Source organism: Triturus cristatus, chromosome 12 (genome assembly GCF_964204655.1).
Source record: "Triturus cristatus chromosome 12, aTriCri1.1, whole genome shotgun sequence".
Lineage (NCBI taxonomy): Eukaryota > Metazoa > Chordata > Amphibia > Caudata > Salamandridae > Triturus > Triturus cristatus.
Genome location: NC_140595.1, coordinates 702,044,833 through 702,064,446, shown reverse-complemented (window position 1 = coordinate 702,064,446; position 19,614 = coordinate 702,044,833).

Sequence of the window (19,614 nt, the reverse complement as noted above, 5' to 3'; positions counted from 1 at the left end):
CGACTGTTGGAGGGAGAACCGCCAGTGTGTCCACCGGGCCAATCACGATGTGCCTTCCCGCTAGCGTGACTGTGGAGGTAAAACCTCTACAATTGAGTTGGCGGTTTGGGAGTGATATAAGGCTGAAACTCACCTTTTCTCACTTTCACACTTCGTTTTCCGCCCTGGACACGATCTTACAAGTCTTGCTTCTGCCGCTCTATGATGAAAAAATCTACACTGTTACCTTTTGACTTGTCTCAGAACATTTGCACTGCACTCAGGCATTTTTATATCCCTCTGACAAACAATAGCATACCAATGTGCAATACATGTGTGTGTACTGTTGACGTTTTAGGAATTAAAGAAACACAACTGTATAATCAGATTGTATGTATAAATTTGGTGCAAGCTGCCTTCAAAAACATGAACACTTGCACAAAAAAGGATATCAAATACAAAATGAAAAAGTCACAATAAAATAATTTCAGAAAAATGTCACATTAAAACATATTCAACACACATCATTGGGATAAGTGCAATGTAACTAGATATAGAAATTGCACTAGACAAGGTGTAACCGTTACCTTAGAAATTACCAGAAAAATCTCTGTCTTTCCCAAAGTCCCCAAAGTCCTGTACTGTATCCAATTACAATAGTCAAAATATTTCATAAGGTGTAATACATATGTGCTCATACTGATCAGTAATGAAGGTAAACCAAAAACACCTGTAGTAACATCCCAAAAATGCTGTAACATCAATAGGTTTGTGCAAGTGGCCATTACTATGATGAATGCCTGAACCCTAAATTCAAATGACTATCACATACTATGTTAACCAGTGTTTGCTCTTAAGAAAGTAGATATTTAAAAATCTATTATAGTACCTGCCATAATGGTAAAGATAAATAAGTACTTCACATTTTACTCAGAAACATTGCTAGGAATCAAATAATTGCAAAGTAAAATTAATGCCAGGACTAATTTGATGAAATCAAAAGTATGGACTTATTCCTCAAAATGAGATAAGTCTCTGAAAAATGATATGAAAGTGAAATAGCAATCCATAAAGGTCCAAATTTTGCATTGTTGTGTAGTGGCACAAAACCTGCCCCCTAATTCACTGCCAAGAGAAACTTCCTCAGGAAGGGGCAACTCGTAGGCACAGTAGGGACATCAAAAATCTTACTTGGGAGGCGGGTCTGCGAGGGGTGCTCTTGGGTTTGGCAGCGTTGGGTTTAGGGGGGTGCTCTTGGGTTTTGGAGGGAGGTTTGTGTTTGGGAGAGGTACTTTTGGTTTAGTAGGGGTAGTTTCTGTATTGGGGTGGGTGGGTTGGGATGTGGATGTGGTGGGTTGGGTTGGGGTGTAGAAGGGGTGGATTTGTGTTTGGTAGGCATGGGTTGGAGATCGGAAGGGGTTAGGCAAGGGTAAAAAGGACATCTTGTATGGGAAAATTGGTAGGATGTTCGACTGTGAGTTATATTTGGGAGGTAGAGGGAGTGGCAGTGTCTGATGTGCATGTGTCTGTTGAGAGTGCAGGTGCCTGTGGATCTGGTGTGCCATGCATATTTGGGTGTGTGTTGTGTCATAGGTGTCTGTTGTTTGGGAGAGTGTGGGTGTTTGAGTTTGATCGGTGTGGATTATAATGTGTGTGTATCTGTGGATGGGTGTGCTGTGGAGGTGCTGGATATGGTGGTGCATGTGTGTGTGGTGGTATCTGCGGTGTCCGTGGATATGCTGATGGTGGGTGGTGCTTGTGTTGTGGTGGTTGCTGCGGTGTTTGTGGATGGGCTTGTTGGGAGTGGTGCATGTGGGTGTGGTGATGGTTGTGGTATCTGTCGGTGTGCTGGTGTTGGTGCATATGAGTTCGGTGACTGGATATTTGATAGTGTGCCTGTGTTTTTTGCTGTCTTTGTGTTTATGTGTGCGTGTGCTGCATGTGTGTGTTGGAGTGGGTGCATGCAAAAGATTGAATGTACTTGTGACAGGGCTGGAAACAGGGAATTGGGATGGGGAATGGGTGGGAGGTGGGGCACAATGTTGGGATTGTTGGAACACTGCGGTCTGTGAGGAGGCTAGATCTTGAAAATACATTTGTTGCATATGGCAGCTAAGCCCCTATATGGCAGTCAGGAGTGCGGTCTGACCTACAGTGATGCTGGGGAGCAGGTCAATAGCCTTCTCACTCAGTGTAACTGGGGGACAAGGGCAAGGGGTGAGGTGCCTGGTGCAAAGGAGATCTCAGCCTTTTTAGGGGGGCAGGCTTGGCCAATGCGGGAACAAGAGGGAGAGAGGAGATAGCTATCTCGTGGCAGACAAGAATGAAGGTGGAACTGGAGCAGAAGAGTCTGCCACCACTTGTGACTGGTCACTTGTGGAGGCCACAAAAGAAGATGTTGAGCTGGAGCCCTCCATGCTAGTCCCCTAATGCACCATGGCACTGTATCCCTCAGTCTCGGTGGTCTCACCAGGTGAGACACAGTAGTCAGCTGCTACCCCGCCTACATGGCCAACGTCTCCTTCACCTGCTCCAGATGATGCTGAAAAGACATAAAAAATAATATTATTGTAGCTGTGTGAATAGAACTGACCAATAACTTTGAGCACAAAGCATTTCCCAAGTTGCCATATTGAACCTGCTACAAGGCTCACAAACTGTGGTTCTTTACATCATAACTTCATGCATGTAGGGAACTTCTGAAAAGATTTGGTCTCAGTTATGTAATTCCTCATGATAGCTCCTACATCATATATGATCTTGTCGCTTAACCATGTTCATTTCTCTAAAAGAACTGTTGAACACCTCAAAATGGTTGGACTTTGTTCTCCAGAATAGTGAACTTCTATCACCAATAAGGATATATATCAAAGTACCTTTAGACACTGTGTGCACAAGATTAAAAAAAGCTGCTTTAATGACGTTCACTAAAAGTAAAATATGATTCAATATTTCTCAACAAATACTGCAGTGTTCTACCAAATATTTGTAGAAACTGAAAGCCTGCCTTCTTTGAATACGATGAAAAGCTGTCTGGTATAATTAGATAGTGAATCCTCCAGTGTAGGCCCCAGCTCTTCTGCTACCTCTGCTAAGTTTTTGAAATTAATATTATAAAAATGTATTAGTTCTAGGTGAGGAGGTTTCCGTCCCCTGGCTACAATAATGTGGAAATAGTTCGAGTTATTGACAAATACTCTTTTGTCAAACACAATTGTGCTGGCAATAAATGTTATTGAACCCCCTTTAGCTCTGCCTGTGATAGAGGGGGTGGCTGGTGTGTAAAATGAATGATAACAGTGTAGAAAAAGAGGTTTCTGTGCCATGTCTCCTGTAAACAAATGATGCTCATATTCCTCAGCTCTGAGTCCCACACCAGGATGCCCTTTTACTTTTTAAAACCAGCTATATTCCATGAAATGAGTGAGATTCTGCCTTCATCATGCTGAGTTGGGGTCATCCCACTAAGAGTGGAAGGTGGTAAACATAGTGGGTCGAGTAAGGCCTGCATGGTGGTAGGGGAACGACCCATGGTAGTACAGCCATCTATCACGTGTTGTGTTTCTTCGTCTGAAGGCTTGCAAAAGCTGGGTGGGTGTGGTGGGTTACGGAGAGGGCTGAGTCAATCGCAGCTATCCACATCCAGAGTATCGGTTGCCAAGCAGGGGATTGTTTGCCATCAACTGAGGTGAGCAGGTTGGATTGTTGACTGCCTGGTGACCTGCTTGGTTGATAATAAGTTTAAGTTTTGGTGAGGGTCTATAGAGAAAGGCCAATGGTACTATAGAGATTTTCGAGTGTGTGGAAGGAGCTGACGGTAGCTGGTGTATTAAGTGCCTCACTAGCCCTCGATTGTCAAAATTGAGAATGATGCAGTGGTTATTAATTAGTTTTGGCCAATGGCCTACCCAGGGTATTCTCCTGGCCATTATCAAATGGTTTTGGATTATGTGGCCAATATCTCCAGCATTAGATAGCCAGTGTCTGGCCATAGAGGGCACATTAAGGCCGTTCCAATCTCTGGTGGATTAGAAAGGTGTTCAGTTGGGCAGTTCCTAAAACACGCCTCTTGGATGGCCACATTGAGACACCACTGGGGGGATATTTAACAAGAGCTCCCGATGCACTTGCTGCTCCAATATATCCACGTACTGGGCACGGGGAGACACCTCATTAAATGATTTGCAAAGTCTATTAGAGAATACACCTTTACTGATTTAAAGCACTTGAGTATTAAGTGGGAAACAGATTTTGCATGACCATTCACAATGGGAAAGTCCCAGACAAATACTTAGGAATGCATGATTTCGGCTAATTCAGTTCTACATAATACATGGGGCCTACCTATCCCTAGATAAAATGAACGCGTTTTTCAATAAAGCAGATGCTTGTTGCCCACAATGCCAATTGGTGAACGCTGATTTATTACATATGATATTGTCATGCCCTAGACTGCAGGATATCGGCTCGGAGTGATAACTTTCTTAACCACTAGCACAAATAGAGCTCTACCGAATACATAGGGGGCTTGCATCACCTGGGGTCACCTCTTGTTTTCTTGACTTGGGGCTGGCAGTGGCCAAGCAATTGGTCACCCACCGCAGGAACTCAATTGATCCCCCTTCACTCACAGCCTGGGTTCACTCTTTGTCATTTTGGGCTAAAGCAGAGGCAACTTTATTGATAAGAGAGGACACACTGGAACTCCGCAAGTATCCTATCTTGGCAGCATGGGGAGTCATGCTGATGGTGTTACAAGTAGCATCGACTCCAGAAGACTCCTCTTCGCATCCGACTCCGATCAGGTTAATCCACATACTAGGCATGGTGATCTCACTCATTAACGAGTTTTGCACCTTGTACATTTCTTTACTTCTGATGATATAGTTTCTTGAAATGTGCCACAGAGACTGGTTTGTCTGGGACTGAGTGTGGGATGATGTGGCCTTATAAAATGGATCGTTCCTATACACCAAACCCCCCCCCCCCCCCTTTCCTTCCTTCCTTTATTACCCTCACTGGTTCTCTCAGTTGATATTTCTGAGTGGTTTATATAGTTTTATTATAATGAATCTGGTTACTTACACAATGGTCATGACTCTATTGCCCAGCCGAAGGGAGTTGCCTTAATTTGCAGTTCTAATGTTGTGGAGAGTAATTTGTGCTCTTGCACGGTGCTTAGATATTGCTTTAATGGCAGGCTGTAATGGTTGATATACAATGCTGGAAGTACGAATGTATAATCAATAAGTGTTTGTATACTTCTGAGAAAAGAGACTTTCGCTGATACCTGTTTCTATCTTTGTAAGGATTTTATGTACTTCTCAATAATGTGAACTGTCGATCCAACTGGTACTTGTTGCTTTTATTTATGTCTGGATTATTGTTAGATCTGGGGGTCTCTAGTTGGCAGGGTAGGTACCACTGTCCAAGTAGGGACCCTTGCTTCTAGTCAGGGAAAGGGGGATACACTGTTAAGATAACCCCTGCTCACCCTCTAGGTAGCTTGGCCTGAGCAGTCTAGGCTATCAAAGGCAATGTGTAAAGTATTTGTACCAACACTCACAGTAACACAGTGAAAACACCACAGATTTACTCCACACCAGTTTTAGAAAAATAAGGTATCTTTACTAAAAACTTCACAAGACCAAATACTACAGACAAACCAACATATAATTCAAAAGGTTACTTTAAAGATAGTTCAAGAGTTTGCAGAAAGTACTCCAGGATGTAAAAGTCAGTGTCTTGCACAATGCGACTCTCAATGCACAAAATGCGACACTCTGGTGCCCAACAGTACCTGTAGTTGCAATAAGGTTCCCAAAAGCTATAACAAGGAAGATGGCAAAGGCGATGCGATACTCCTGAGATCCTGCGGAGGCTTTGCAGCAGCCCTGCTTCACGCAGCAGAGGTGGATGCGCCGGCTCCGATCTGTAGGGGGAGGATGCGATGACTTTGGCTTTCGTTGCGTAGGTTTCTTAGGGGGAAGCTTCAGGCACAGGTTCGATGCGACACTCTTCGATGTGGCACGATGCGCGGCGCAGCGTTGACTTCCGGCGCCGCAACTCTCGATGCTCCACGGAACGGGACTCTGCGTCGACGCACGCAGTGACTGGATACTTTCACGCACTGGCAGTGGTGTGGCCCGCAAACTGGTTCTGCGACGACCCTCGCAGCGTCAGGAATCTTCTCGCACCGGGACGATGCTCGACGCACTCGGCGATGCGGGGACTCCGGGCGCTGCGATGACGCCGCGATGAAATTCTCCTCGCACTCTCGTTCTTGTGACACGCAATCGGATGATGCATTGGGTACCAGTTACTCTTTTTCACGCTTCTGCTTCCCAGCTCCCAAACACAGCAAAAACGACCTCCTGAGGCCCCAAGACTGGGCAAGCACTCCAAGGCAGGTCAGAACTCCTTCAGCAGAGTTCCAGGGGAGCTGGTGGTGAAGTCCTTTTGTTCCCGGGACTTCTTAACAGGGAGCCAGCTCTTCTCAGGCCCTTGGAGATCAGAATCAAAAGAAGGGGACACAGCAAAGTCCTTCCCCTCTCCTTGGCAGCAAAGCAAAACAGCAAGCAGGCAGTCTTCTCCTCTTCAGTCCTTTTCAGCTTTCTCCTTGGCAGAGGTTTCTTCTTAGTTCCAAAGTGATCTAAAGTTTAGGTGTCTGGGGTCCTCTTCTTATACCCCTCCAAGTCTTTGTCTCTCTGTGTTCCAGTGGGAAATTCCCCTGCTCAAACCGGTTCCTGGGTGTGCTCTGCTCTGGAGCACCTGGTTCCTTTCAGAGTGAGGGGCAGGGTCGTTAGACGCTCAGCAGGAGGTGGAGCCTTCTTTGTGCCAGCAGAGGCAGAGTCCTCAGCCTGGCCAGCAGGGGGTGGAGCCAGCTTTGTGCTGGCAGGGGCAGCCTTATTCAAACCCAGGGACTACTCCTCCCACCCATCTAAAGCAGATCTCCCTATTCACCCTGCTGTTGACTCATCCAGGCTCCTGGAGCCACCTAGCCCATCACATGACACCAGTCAGCCAACCAGCACACAGGCACACAGGAAGGTTAAACAGGAGAATAGCTACTTTCTAAAAAGTGCTATTCTCACACAGTGAATTTAAAAACCATCTTGCTAAAAAGATGTATAATTAAATTCTGAACACAAAGAAACCAAACTTGGATTTTCTATCTTGCCCTTATGGGAAGATAGGCATGTAAACAGCCTTCCCCATTCTATCCTATGGGCAAGATAGCCTCTCAGCAGTGAAAAACGAAAATGGCTGTAATTCACTACCAGGGCATGTTACACACCTCAGTACATGCCCTACCTTTCAGATGCACTGCACCCAGCCCAGGGGGGTAGCTAGGGCCACCATAGGGATGCCTGACATGTACACATAGGGAAGGATAAGACCTGGTCAGTGGGTGCACTGGCCAGGTCGACATGGCAGTCCTGGACTGCACATAGGCACTGCAAGCAGGCCTAAGACATCATTTTAGGGCTACTCCTGTGGGTGGCACAATCAGTGCTGCAGCCCACTAGTAGCATTTGAATCACCAGCCCTGGCACACTCAGTGCACTTTACTAGGGGCTAACAGGTGAAACAAATATACCAATCATGGATAACCAATCCATATAACAATTTATACAGAGAGCATATGCACTTTAGCACTGATCAGCAGTGGTAAAGTGCCCAGAGTCCTATTGCCAACAACCACGGGTCAGAAAAAAATAAAGGAGGAAGAAGCAAAAAGTTTGGGGATAACCCTGCAAAAAGGGCCGTTTCCAACACAACCCCCTTCCAGCCTAAAGCCAGGGTAGCCCAAGCGATACCTCGATGGGATTCCCTGCTTAGGGCGATAGAACACGGAAACTGGCCCAAACAGCAGGGCACTATTCCTGGTCTACGCCTTCCTGAACACGGTTGGATCTCTCCATCCATACTCTCAGGGTCCACCAAGCCAACCCATGTGGAACCCTTCTCCTCACCTGTGGACACCACCTGTGCAGCACCTAGCCTTAACTTGCTCACAGGTGTGTCCCAACAGACAGACAGCAAGCCGCAGTGACGAGTGACAGTGGTCAGGGATGAGACCCAGGCCTTATGCCTCTCAGGGCCCTCAAACCCCTGTGGCGTCAGAAGGAGGGGGGCAGTAGCCCCAGGTGCTCGGCACCCTTCGTCCACTTCCTTTCCCTTCAGGTCGGGTCTGACAACCTGGCACTGACCCACCAGCCCCGGGCCCGTATTCGGTGGCTGGACAGGAGGCTGGGGTGGGCCGTTCCATACCCAGTCCTCCTCTTCCTTGGGGCTCTGTACCCTCCCACCTGGAGCGGTACCCCCTTCTAGAATAGTCAGGGCACCTGTGGCAGGTGTCCTGCACCATTCGCCCCCCAGTTCAGGGGTTCTATCCTGCAACTGGGTTCCAGGTCAGGGGGGACACCCTGGACCTGGCCCTCCAACCTAGGGTCTAAACCCTCCAGGTGAACCGGGGTCAGAGGCGAGGACTCCCTCCCTCTGCACCCCTTTCCAGAAGTCTGCACCCTCCCACTCGGAGTGATACACTTTAAAGACAAACTGGTAGAGACACTGCTTACAGATGTCCCTCCCTCCAGGTCAGGCAACACCTGCACCTGGCTTCCCAACCCAGGGACCAACCCCTGCGGTTGAACACTTGCCTGGCGCACCAGGACTTCTGGGGACTCACACAGTACCTCCCCGAGGGTGACACATGACTCATGTGTCTCGTGACAGTCTGCCTGGCGCAGATCTCCCGGCCCCTGTCCACCTGACAGTGCGCGAAGATCCCCCAGGACAGAAGTGGTGTCACCATGGTCACTCCTAGGGGACTCAGCCCTTCTGGCTGGTCCCTGACCCACTGGTTCTCCCACTGGGGAACACATCCCCCTCTCACCCCTCAGTCTGGACTTCTGCACCCTCCCAACTGGAGCGGTGCCGCCAGACACCAGAACCACTGGAGCTCTGTTTACAGAGGCTCGAGGTTCTCCTGACACTAGGAGATCCTCCTCAAATGGCCTACTAGCACTGTCTAGGCCCCCAACCTGGTGTTCCCTTAAGGAACCCACCAGGCCCTGAGACTGGGTTTCGGGCACCTTGGGACCCACAGTCCCACACTCACCCCTTCTCCACTGAGACAGGACGTGAGCCCCTACACCCCTCCCACTACACTGGGACCTAACCGGGCTACACTGAACATCTTCCACCTCACAGGTCTGGAAGATACCTGGGCCACTCCTTTTGGGATCACTCCCCAATGCCTCTCCAGACCTTTTGGCAACCAAAGGTCTGCCTCCAACGCAAGCTCCCTGGAACCAGAGAACTCACTCTCCACCGGGTGTTGGCATAGCTCTGGAAAACAGGGACTTAAGATATGCTCTCCAACAAATGAATCACACAGCCCCCCACAGTTGTTAACCAAGCTACCCTTTGCCTCACCCTCCAGTGCCTCACACAAGTACCCCACAAAACTCTCCTGAGATTGGCAAGACAGTACCTGACTGTCTCTGTCACACAACTCGCACTCTTCTGGGTGGTCTTCACACTCACACACCAAGGTTTCTACCATGGGGGAACCCCTCTCCCTGTACCTCTCATCTAGGGTCAGTAGAGTGTCCCTCCCGCCACTAGGAATATGGTCTCCTGTGCCAGTTCCCCAATCTACTTCAGGGACACTGCACCCCACTGGAACTACATCATAAACCTGAACCCCCTGGTGTATGTCAACCCCCTCCCTCAAGTTAGGCGCCACATCTCTGGGTGTTTGTACCTCTCCCTCAGCACTGGATATTACAATCTTGCTGCCACCATCTGAGCTGGACTCCACCTCCAACTCAGCAAAGCTCACTTCTTGAGCTAACCATTCTTCTTCAGCTGAGACACTCATGGCCTCAAGCCTCTCGAGCTCCAAATCAAGCTCCCTCATTCTTAATTCATGTGCCAAGGTCAATTTCAATTCTTCCAAGGCATACATCTTCTTGCTCTCTTCTACTTTGTTCTGGGTTTCTATTTCCATCAGCTTCAACTCAAGCCTCATGACTTCTAACTCATGATCTCTAACCCTTTGATTCTCCTCCAACTCCTCTGGAGTGAGACTCCTACTGGAATGGGAGCTGCCAGCCCTTGAGACTGGTCCGACCGCGGGCAGATCTTGGGGAATAAAACCATTCTCTTCATCTGCATCATCTTCCTCTTGGGCCTCCCACCAGGCCTTCAAGACTCTTTGTAGCACATCCTTTCTAGATCCACTTTTCACCGGGCAACCAAGGTCTTTGCAGAATTGCCTGAGCTCCTCAACCCTGTACGAATACAGATCCTCAATGGAAAACCCCAATTCTGCCCTCTCGCTTGTTGCCACCTGAGACATGATGCTCTTGAAGAGTTACTCAAAAATAGAATAAAAAATACAGTATGTGGTTGCGTATTGGTCTGCACTTAAACTAGTGATGTACACCAATTACTGTGGGTCAAGTACAAATACAAGTTCAATCCTCACCGCTGACCACCAATGTTAGATCTGGGGGTCTCTAGTTGGCAGGGTAGGTACCACTGTCCAAGTAGGGACCCTTGCTTCTAGTCAGGGAAAGGGGGATACACTGTTAAGATAACCCCTGCTCACCCTCTAGGTAGCTTGGCCTGAGCAGTCTAGGCCAGCAGTTCCCAAACTGGGGTCCAGGGACCCCTGGGGGTCCCCGAAGCCTCCTGAGGGGGTCCCCGACTACTTTGAAAATCGAATAATATTAACAGATCAATAAAGTGTAGATATATTAGGAGGCTAAATGTACAATTGAACATTTTTAAACATACTTTAAATGTGAAGTAATTTGTAACTGGAGGCTAAAAATTAAATTAGTATCCTCAGATTGATTTGTGGGAGCAGTGCAGGTGCATCAAACTGAATATAGTATGGATGAGGAGCGGCCTCAAATGAATTTAGAAAAGCTCCAACCATTCTATTAAAATTACATTTTGATTTCTTCTTTATTTATGTTTTCTAATGAAATAAAATGTGTTATTTGTGTATTTGTTTGAATGCTTTTTTATATTTTGGTGTATTGTTTCGTGGTTCAAATCCTCGTTATTGCTTAGGCCGGGGTCCCCGACTTCCAGTAATGACTCGAGGGGCCCCCGGATTCGAATAATGATTCAGTTGGGGTCCCCGGGTTCCAGTAATGATTAAATGGGGGTCCCCAGAAGTCAAAAGTTTGGGAACCACTGGTCTAGGCTATCGAAGGCAATGTGTAAAGTATTTGTACCAACACTCACAGTAACACAGTGAAAACACCACAGATTTACTCCACACCAGTTTTAGAAAAATAAGGTATCTTTACTAAAAACTTCACAAGACCAAATACTACAGACAGACCAACATATAATTCAAAAGGTTACTTTAAAGATAGTTGAAGAGTTTGCAGAAAGTACTCCAGGATGTAAAAGTCAGTGTCTTGCACAATGCGACTCTCAATGCACAAAATGCGACACTTTCGTGCCCAACAGTACCTGTAGTTGCGATAAGGTTCCCAAAAGCTATAACAAGGAAGATGGCAAAGGCGATGCGATACTCCTGAGATCCTGGGGAGGCTTTGCAGCAGCCCTGCTTCACACAGCAGAGGTGGATGCGTCGGCTCCGATCTGTAGGGGGAGGATGCGATGACTTTGGCTTTCGTTGCGTAGGTTTCTTAGGGGGAAGCTTCACGCACAGGTTCGATGCGACACTCTTCGATGTGGCACGATGCGCGGCGCAGCGTTGACTTCCGGCGCCGCAACTCTCGATGCGCCACGGAACCGGACTCTGCGTCGACGCACGCAGCGACTGGATACTTTCACGCACCGGCAGTGGTGCGGCCCGCAAACTGGTTCTGCGACGACCCTCGCAGCGTCAGGAATCTTCTCGCACCGGGACGATGCTCGACGCACTCGGCGATGCGGGGACTCCGGGTGCTGCGATGATGCCGCGATGAAATTCTCCTCACACTCTCGTTCTTGCGACACGCAATCGGATGATGCGTTGGGTACCAGTTACTCTTTTTCACGCTTCTGCTTCCCAGCTCCCAAACACAGCAAAAACGACCTCCTGAGGCCCCAAGACTGGGCAAGCACTCCAAGGCAGGTCAGAACTCCTTCAGCAGAGTTCCAGGGGAGCTGGTGGTGAAGTCCTTTTGTTCCCGGGACTTCTTAACAGGGAGCCAGCTCTTCTCAGGCCCTTGGAGATCAGAATCAAAAGAAGGGGACACAGCAAAGTCCTTCCCCTCTCCTTGGCAGCAAAGCAAAACAGCAAGCAGGCAGTCTTCTCCTCTTCAGTCCTTTTCAGCTTTCTCCTTGGCAGAGGTTTCTTCTTAGTTCCAAAGTGATCTAAAGTTTAGGTGTCTGGGGTCCTCTTCTTATACCCCTCCAAGTCTTTGTCTCTCTTTGTTCCAGTGGGGGGATTCCCCTGCTCAAACCGGTTCCTGGGTGTGCTCTGCTCTGGAGCACCTGGTTCCTTTCAGAGTGAGGGGCAGGGTCGTTAGACGCTCAGCAGGAGGTGGAGCCTTCTTTGTGCCAGCAGAGGCAGAGTCCTCAGCCTGGCCAGCAGGGGGTGGAGCCCGCTTTGTGCTGGCAGGGGCAGCCCTATTCAAACCCAGGGACTACTCCTCCCACCCATCTAAAGCAGATCTCCCTATTCACCCTGCTGCTCACTCATCCAGGCTCCTGGAGCCACCTAGCCCATCACATGACACCAGTCAGCCAACCAGCACACAGGCACACAGGAAGGTTAAACAGGAGAATAGCTACTTTCTAAAAAGTGCTATTCTCACACAGTGAATTTAAAAACCATCTTGCTAAAAAGATGTATAATTAAATTCTGAACACAAAGATACCAAACTTGGATTTTCTATCTTGCCCTTATGGGAAGATAGGCATGTAAACAGCCTTCCCCATTCTATCCTATGGGCAAGATAGCCTCTCAGCAGTGAAAAACTAAAATGGCTGTAATTCACTACCAGGGCATGTTACACACCTCAGTACATGCCCTACCTTTCAGATACACTGCCCCCAGCCCAGGGGGGTACCTAGGGCCACCATAGGGATGCCTGACATGTACAGAAAGGGAAGGATAAGGCCTGGTCAGTGGGTGCACTGGCCAGGTCGACATGGCAGTCCTGGACTGCACATAGGCACTGCAAGCAGGCCTAAGACATCATTTTAGGGCTACTCCTGTGGGTGGCACAATCAGTGCTGCAGCCCACTAGTAGCATTTGAATCACCAGCCCTGGCACACTCAGTGCACTTTACTAGGGGCTAACAGGTGAAACAAATATACCAATCATGGATAACCAATCCATATAACAATTTATACAGAGAGCATATGCACTTTAGCACTGATCAGCAGTGGTAAAGTGCCCAGAGTCCTATTGCCAACAACCACGGGTCAGAAAAAAATAAAGGAGGAAGAAGCAAAACGTTTGGGGATAACTCTGCAAAAAGGGCCGTTTCCAACAATTATGTATTCATATATCTACAAAATTTCAATAAACAGATTAAACTAAAAATAAATAGATAGCCAGTGTCTGGCCTTCACTATCAGTTGGATGGTAGTTTCATTTTGGTAGGCTCTGAGTGATGGGACATTTACCATAGTGATCACAAAAGGACATGCCGCAGGTGGTAAAATAAGAGTCGGGGTGGTAGCTTTGCAATGGGGCAGGGAGACGTGTACTCCGGGTGTTAGCTTTAAGACTGGCATTGGGATTAGAATTTAAAAATGTCTGGGCTGTGTTTGCATTAGGATTCGCAACAACAGTATCTGCCTGGAATGGGCCTCCATTGGGCCCAAGGTGAGGTGCTTCCGGGTATGATATGACTTGAGCCGCCCTTATGCGGTCGGTGCTTGCTGTAACGGAATTTTCCTTTGCTTGACCCTGATGCGGCCTGCTACTCACAGCGTCCAGGCTAAGAGGTGCATACCATGGTATCACTGATGCCCCCACCCCAATCTGTGGTTCACATTGTGTCCTTATGTTTTTAGCCACTAAGTCAGAAAGAGTTCGTTCAATGGAGTCTAACCGGGTGACAATCGGGTTGAGTTCTTTGAGGTGGACTTAAACCTCCTGCCAGCCGTAAGTCACACAGGGCTTAGTCTGTAGAAGAGATGGGGCTCTTACTTTTTCCTGCCCGGGGTTACTCTTTCTTGTTTTTTTTGCTATGACAGCTCGAGTTACTTTGGATGGACCTCTTTTCCTTTTAGCGGTAGAAGCAACAGCTTCAGAGGTTAACTGGCCCCCGGCAATGCGACCAGGGGTGACTGCCAAGATAAGAGTGGGTTCTCGTGCAGTGATCTTACCAGCTATAGGCTGAGTAGTGGTACGGCTAAGAGGATGTGGAGCGTCAGGTCAGTTACGCCCTCCGCTCCCAGGTAGAGTCTCCTTGTCTTGTTCGCAATTTCTTTGTCCAGAGCGCTGGTTGCTTTAGCAAAGAAATAGTCAAGTGCAGTTATCGTTAGCTCTTCTGAAGCTGGTTGGATCGCTTTCTTCTTACCCATTCTCCTGGAGTCCAAATTGGGGGGGACGGTAGAGGAGGGGTCAGCCCAGCCTCCCCCTGGCTCTGACGGGCACAGACCGGCCCGTCCTTGGCCCAGACTTTGCCCTCGCGTGTTCTGCACTGCTGGGGCAGTTGTGTGTCTTTAAGCACCTCCTGGCTCACTCGTGAAGCTGCTGGCAGTCCTCAGTCACAGGGAGCACTAGAAGTTGCAGTCCCACTCCCGTTCCAGTGGCAGGAAAATGGAGAAATGGGCGTCCCGCCCTGCGGGAGCCCTGGCGTGTCTTTAAGTGCCTCCTGGCGCACTCTTGAAGCTGCTGGCGGTCCTCAGCCACAGGAAGAACTGGGATTTGCAGTCCAGCTCCCACTCCGTTGGCAGGAAACAAAGAGAAAAGAGCGTCAAGTTATCAGTCAAAATAGTGGCTAGTTTGTTTACATATTCAAACTTCAAGAACACTAATGAATTAAAAACAAAAAAAACATTTATATGTAGTGCATTAATGTGGTTATATGTGGTATTTGCACAGTGTGGTTTACACTGCCAGTGACGGTATTTTGTTGGAAAAAAATGAATGTGTAAATAATACATTAGAAATGTATTATTTAGACGTTCTTTCACATTTAAAATATTGACAGCTACAAAATGACATTTCTGAAATTAAAATGACCCCAATTTAAAAAAAATATATAAATACGGTGTGAAACCATATATATTTTATCCACAACATTACATTTGTGTTAATAATCAATAATAATTTATGTAGAAAATGTTGAACAATGTTCACAGTTTTTCGAATGCAGACATTTGAACTCTGGGAGAGTGAGGAGACAGCAGCCTTAAGTGTACTTCCCATTTCCAGACCTTGCCACCATGGACTAAAGGGATAGTACTAAAAAGTTCTGATTGACTAGGCAAATTATAATGGATTCATGTCATCAGCTTGAGCCAGATCTTTTGCCTCACAACAGAAACCCTAAACTATACTGGATTCATATCAATCAGCTGGAGCCAGATCTTCTGCCTCACAGCAGAAATCCCACATCTATTACACCAATTGTCAAACTCATTGCAGTTCTTCGTTTTGTGTCCACATGATCATTCCAATACACTGTGGCAGTATCTGGTGGCATGTCTCAACCAACTTTCAGAGCTGTACTACAAGAAGTTCTTTCGGCAATGATGAGACACATCAACTGCTTCATCCAGTTTCCATGACATGAGGATTTTGAAAATGTGAAAGGCGATTTCTATACTGTGGGTCACCTACCACATGTGGTTGGAGCTATTGATGGCACACATATTGCCTTAGTGCCACAACACACCAGGGAACAAACAAGTCTACCAGAATCGGAAGTACTTCCATTCAAACAATGTGCAAGTTGTCTACTTAGCTGATTTTTACCTCACAAGTGTCTGTACACATTTCCCTTGATACACCCATGATTACTTTGTACTACAGAACAGCAGAAAACCCCTGCAAATGTCACAACTTGGACGTGAGATGGCCTGGCTTGTTGGTAAGTACAATCTGACAATATATTGTTTGGGTAATTTGAAGGTAAATCATCTGAAATGATGTTACATATCTTGGCTCTTCTCTTTTTTTGCCATTTATGAGACTCAGCTTATCCTAACTTACCATGGTTGTTGGCATTGCTGAGGAATCCACCAACGCCATTGGAAGTCTGCTTCAATGAGGCCCATAAAAAACACAGAGGCCAGTGGAGTGGGCTTTCGGACTCATAAAGGCTAGATTTCTCTGTCTGGACAAGTCTGGTGGAGCCCTCATCTACTCGCTCGATAAGGTGTGGCAAATCACCATGGCCTACTGCATGCTGTATCTCCTTTAATATTATCACATTACCCGTTAAACCAACTATTAATTTAACGAGAAAAAATGTATGTGCTGGGCATTTTTTAGGAAGGGCAAGTTTAGGGGAATCCAGGCCACAGGTCTTTGTTGATCAAAGTTTTGACACATTGATTTTTGGGTTCAGTTTGATTGTTTATTGATTATTGTGCTTTTGAAAATGTGTTCTCAAAAACCTGACTTTGTATTGTGTCAATTTTATTATGTTTTGTTAATTAACTTTTTGTATTAAGCTGTTTTAGGTATTTTCAGTATGTCATCTCCATTTGGACATCTGAAAGGTGTGACATTCGAAGTTATATGGTGCTGTTTCTAAGTACAAAGGACCATGGGTTGATCCTGGGAAAGACAGACACAGACATTGGGTGTATATATCTTATACCAAGACAACTTGCACAGTGATTGTATGAAAGGTTTAAAGATTGCATTGGACTCATTCTCTGTTGTGTGTTGGCACTAAGCCAATATGAGTGCAATCAATTGCTCAAATCATATGTGGCAGTGGAGTCAGAGCAGGCTAAATCCCTTCACAGTGCCTTAAACCTTATTTAGTGTAATGTGTATGAAGCTGTTGATGTGTCTCATCATTGTAGGACTCACTTCTTGTAGCACACCACTTAAACATTGGTTGAGCCAAATTCTCAGATACTGGGACAGTGTATTGGAATAATGCTGTGTATGCCACATATAGTCCTGCCATGATTTTGACTATTGGTGTTATTGATGTGGGATTCCTTATGTGAGCCAGATGATCTAGCTCCACCTGATGACATAAATGAATAACGATTTGCCTATTAAATCTTGTTATTTTTGTTCTACCGCCTTCTTCCATGTTGTCAAGGTCTGAAATTGGCAATGTATGGATTGTCATATTTGTGAACATGTTGGCTGACAAATCGTTGACAAATGTAAAAAATTACTAGTTGATGAGTTATAAAGTATTTCTATTTTGTTGTCGTTGGGGCAAACTTGAGAGAAACATTACTCACTTGCAATACATTTATGATGACACAATCATTTGTTTTTTGACATTGTAATTTATGATTGAAGAAAACAAATTACATAATTGACTTGAGGAATACGACTCCAGTCTTTTACTTTTTGAGTTGTGATTTTATTAAACAAAATCTAATGAATTAAAACAAGATGAAAATGAAACAAGAAAACCAAAAATAGGAGAAGTTAGCCATGGTAAATGAAACCATTCTTGAAGAGACAAAATTATTTAAAGTCCGCTGTCCAAAATACAAGTGGCATCAGAAAGGGAAATGTATCCGGGAAATAGTCCACAGAGTGAATGGTAGTCACACACAGGAGGAAATTAGGTTTGGGGTCTTTCTACTGGTGGTGAAAGAGATATTGCCTTTCTCTCCTACTGGTTGTCTGGATGGATGTCCCCTCATGTGGTGGAGGCATCCACAGTTGCAGGGACTGGGGTGGGCACCGTGGTTCTTCTGGTGGCAGGGCCTCCCTTTCTGTGGCTGCCGCAGATGTACTTGGGCCAGATGTTGTAGGGCCACAGAAAGAGCTATATGTTGCTGGGAAAGCCCTGCACATATGAGTGTAAATGTCCTGCAGCACCCCAGTCAAGGAGCCCAGATTGGAGTTGGGATTGTTCATCTGTATATTGTGTTCCCTCTGCAACTGCTTCATGTCCCGGAGCTCTGTGAGTACCTGGCCCATCATGTCTTGGGCTGATGGAAGGCTCCCAAGACTTGGTTGATGGTGGCCTGGGTGACAGTTTACCCAGTGGCCTCACTTTTCTGGCCTACAGATGCCTTCCCAAGACCCCTACCCCCATACCCTGTGACCTTGCTCCAGTGGGCCCATCCCACTGGTTCCTGCTGCACTTGAGATGGTGGTGCTCTCAGCTGACCAACATCCAGGACTGGTGGGCACAAGATTGGGCTGATGATGCTTTGGACACAGGAAGTTGAGCTATCGATGGCCTGAAATGCGGTAACAGCTGTGGTGGGAGGTGTAGATGAAGCTTAGTAAACCTCACTGGAGCCAACGGTCCAGGCAGGCCAGATGGGCCAGCCAGCTCTTGATCATCCAGACTTGCAGGAGTGGAGTCCTCACTGAAGGCTTGTTCCTTGTATGGAGTGAAGGTCTCTTGAGTGACAAGTGTTTGCACACATACTCGCAGTGTTGGACCTATTAGGAATGACAACAATACAATATTACGAGCCTGGATTATACATTAAATGTATTTGAAGTTTAAAAGAGTAGCAATCTAAAAGGGAAAAGATATTTAACATACTGATTGTATGTTACAGTGGTATTATGATCAATAACAGAAACAGTTTACCCCTTCGCCGCGGCATGAATTCCGCCGCGGTGCTGGGGGGGTGTGGGGGCAGCGCGGCGCCGCCATGCTCATGACGGAACCACGCCGTCATGAGTCACGGGCGAGCTGTGCTCATGACGGAGTGGTTCCGTGACGACTCCGCCCACTCGCGCTAATCGCCCGCACAGGCGGGGAATCAGCGCCGCGTGGGCGGAGCGGCCGCAACGGCCGCAGCATGACGGAACCACTCCGTCATGAGCACACGGCGCCCGTGGCTCAGGACGGAGTGGTTCCGTCATGAGCAGCGATGAGGTTAAAGGACACAGAGAAGTATATCAGAAAAGCAGGTAAAAGATGTCCTGAAATAACAAAAAGAAAAGTTATTAAGAAAGTTTACGTTATATATGCCAAACATTTCAGAGAACACAGTGGAGAAGAGCATTGTGAAATCAGCCATTTCAAGGCCTCTCATGCAAAACAATTGACTATTACACAACCTAGAATGATAAATAGCAGTACTCATCATCAACATATTGCAGAGTACATTTTAACACAACATCACTTAGATCGCATACAACTGTACATACCTTACAATTTTGAAGTCAACAAACTTTATGAAACACATGATATCAAATCTATAACATAAAAAGGATAGGACAACATAGAAATTTCAATCTTACAACATTTCAAAACTAAGCATCGAGTATTGATTGATAAATAAATTACACCTTAACATACGTGAAAATGTTGTAGAAAAAAAGAGAATGAGCAAGGTAACATAGCAATCTTATTTTCACAAAATGAAAACAAGGCCCCATGGTAGTTGAAGTAAATTATATCATATGTTACCAACAGTTGCAACATTGAAAGTTAAACACGCCTAGTGAAAAAATGCAGTTAAAAATTACAGACATTTACTATATGAGACATTTCTGAAATATTTTGTTTGGTGTAAAC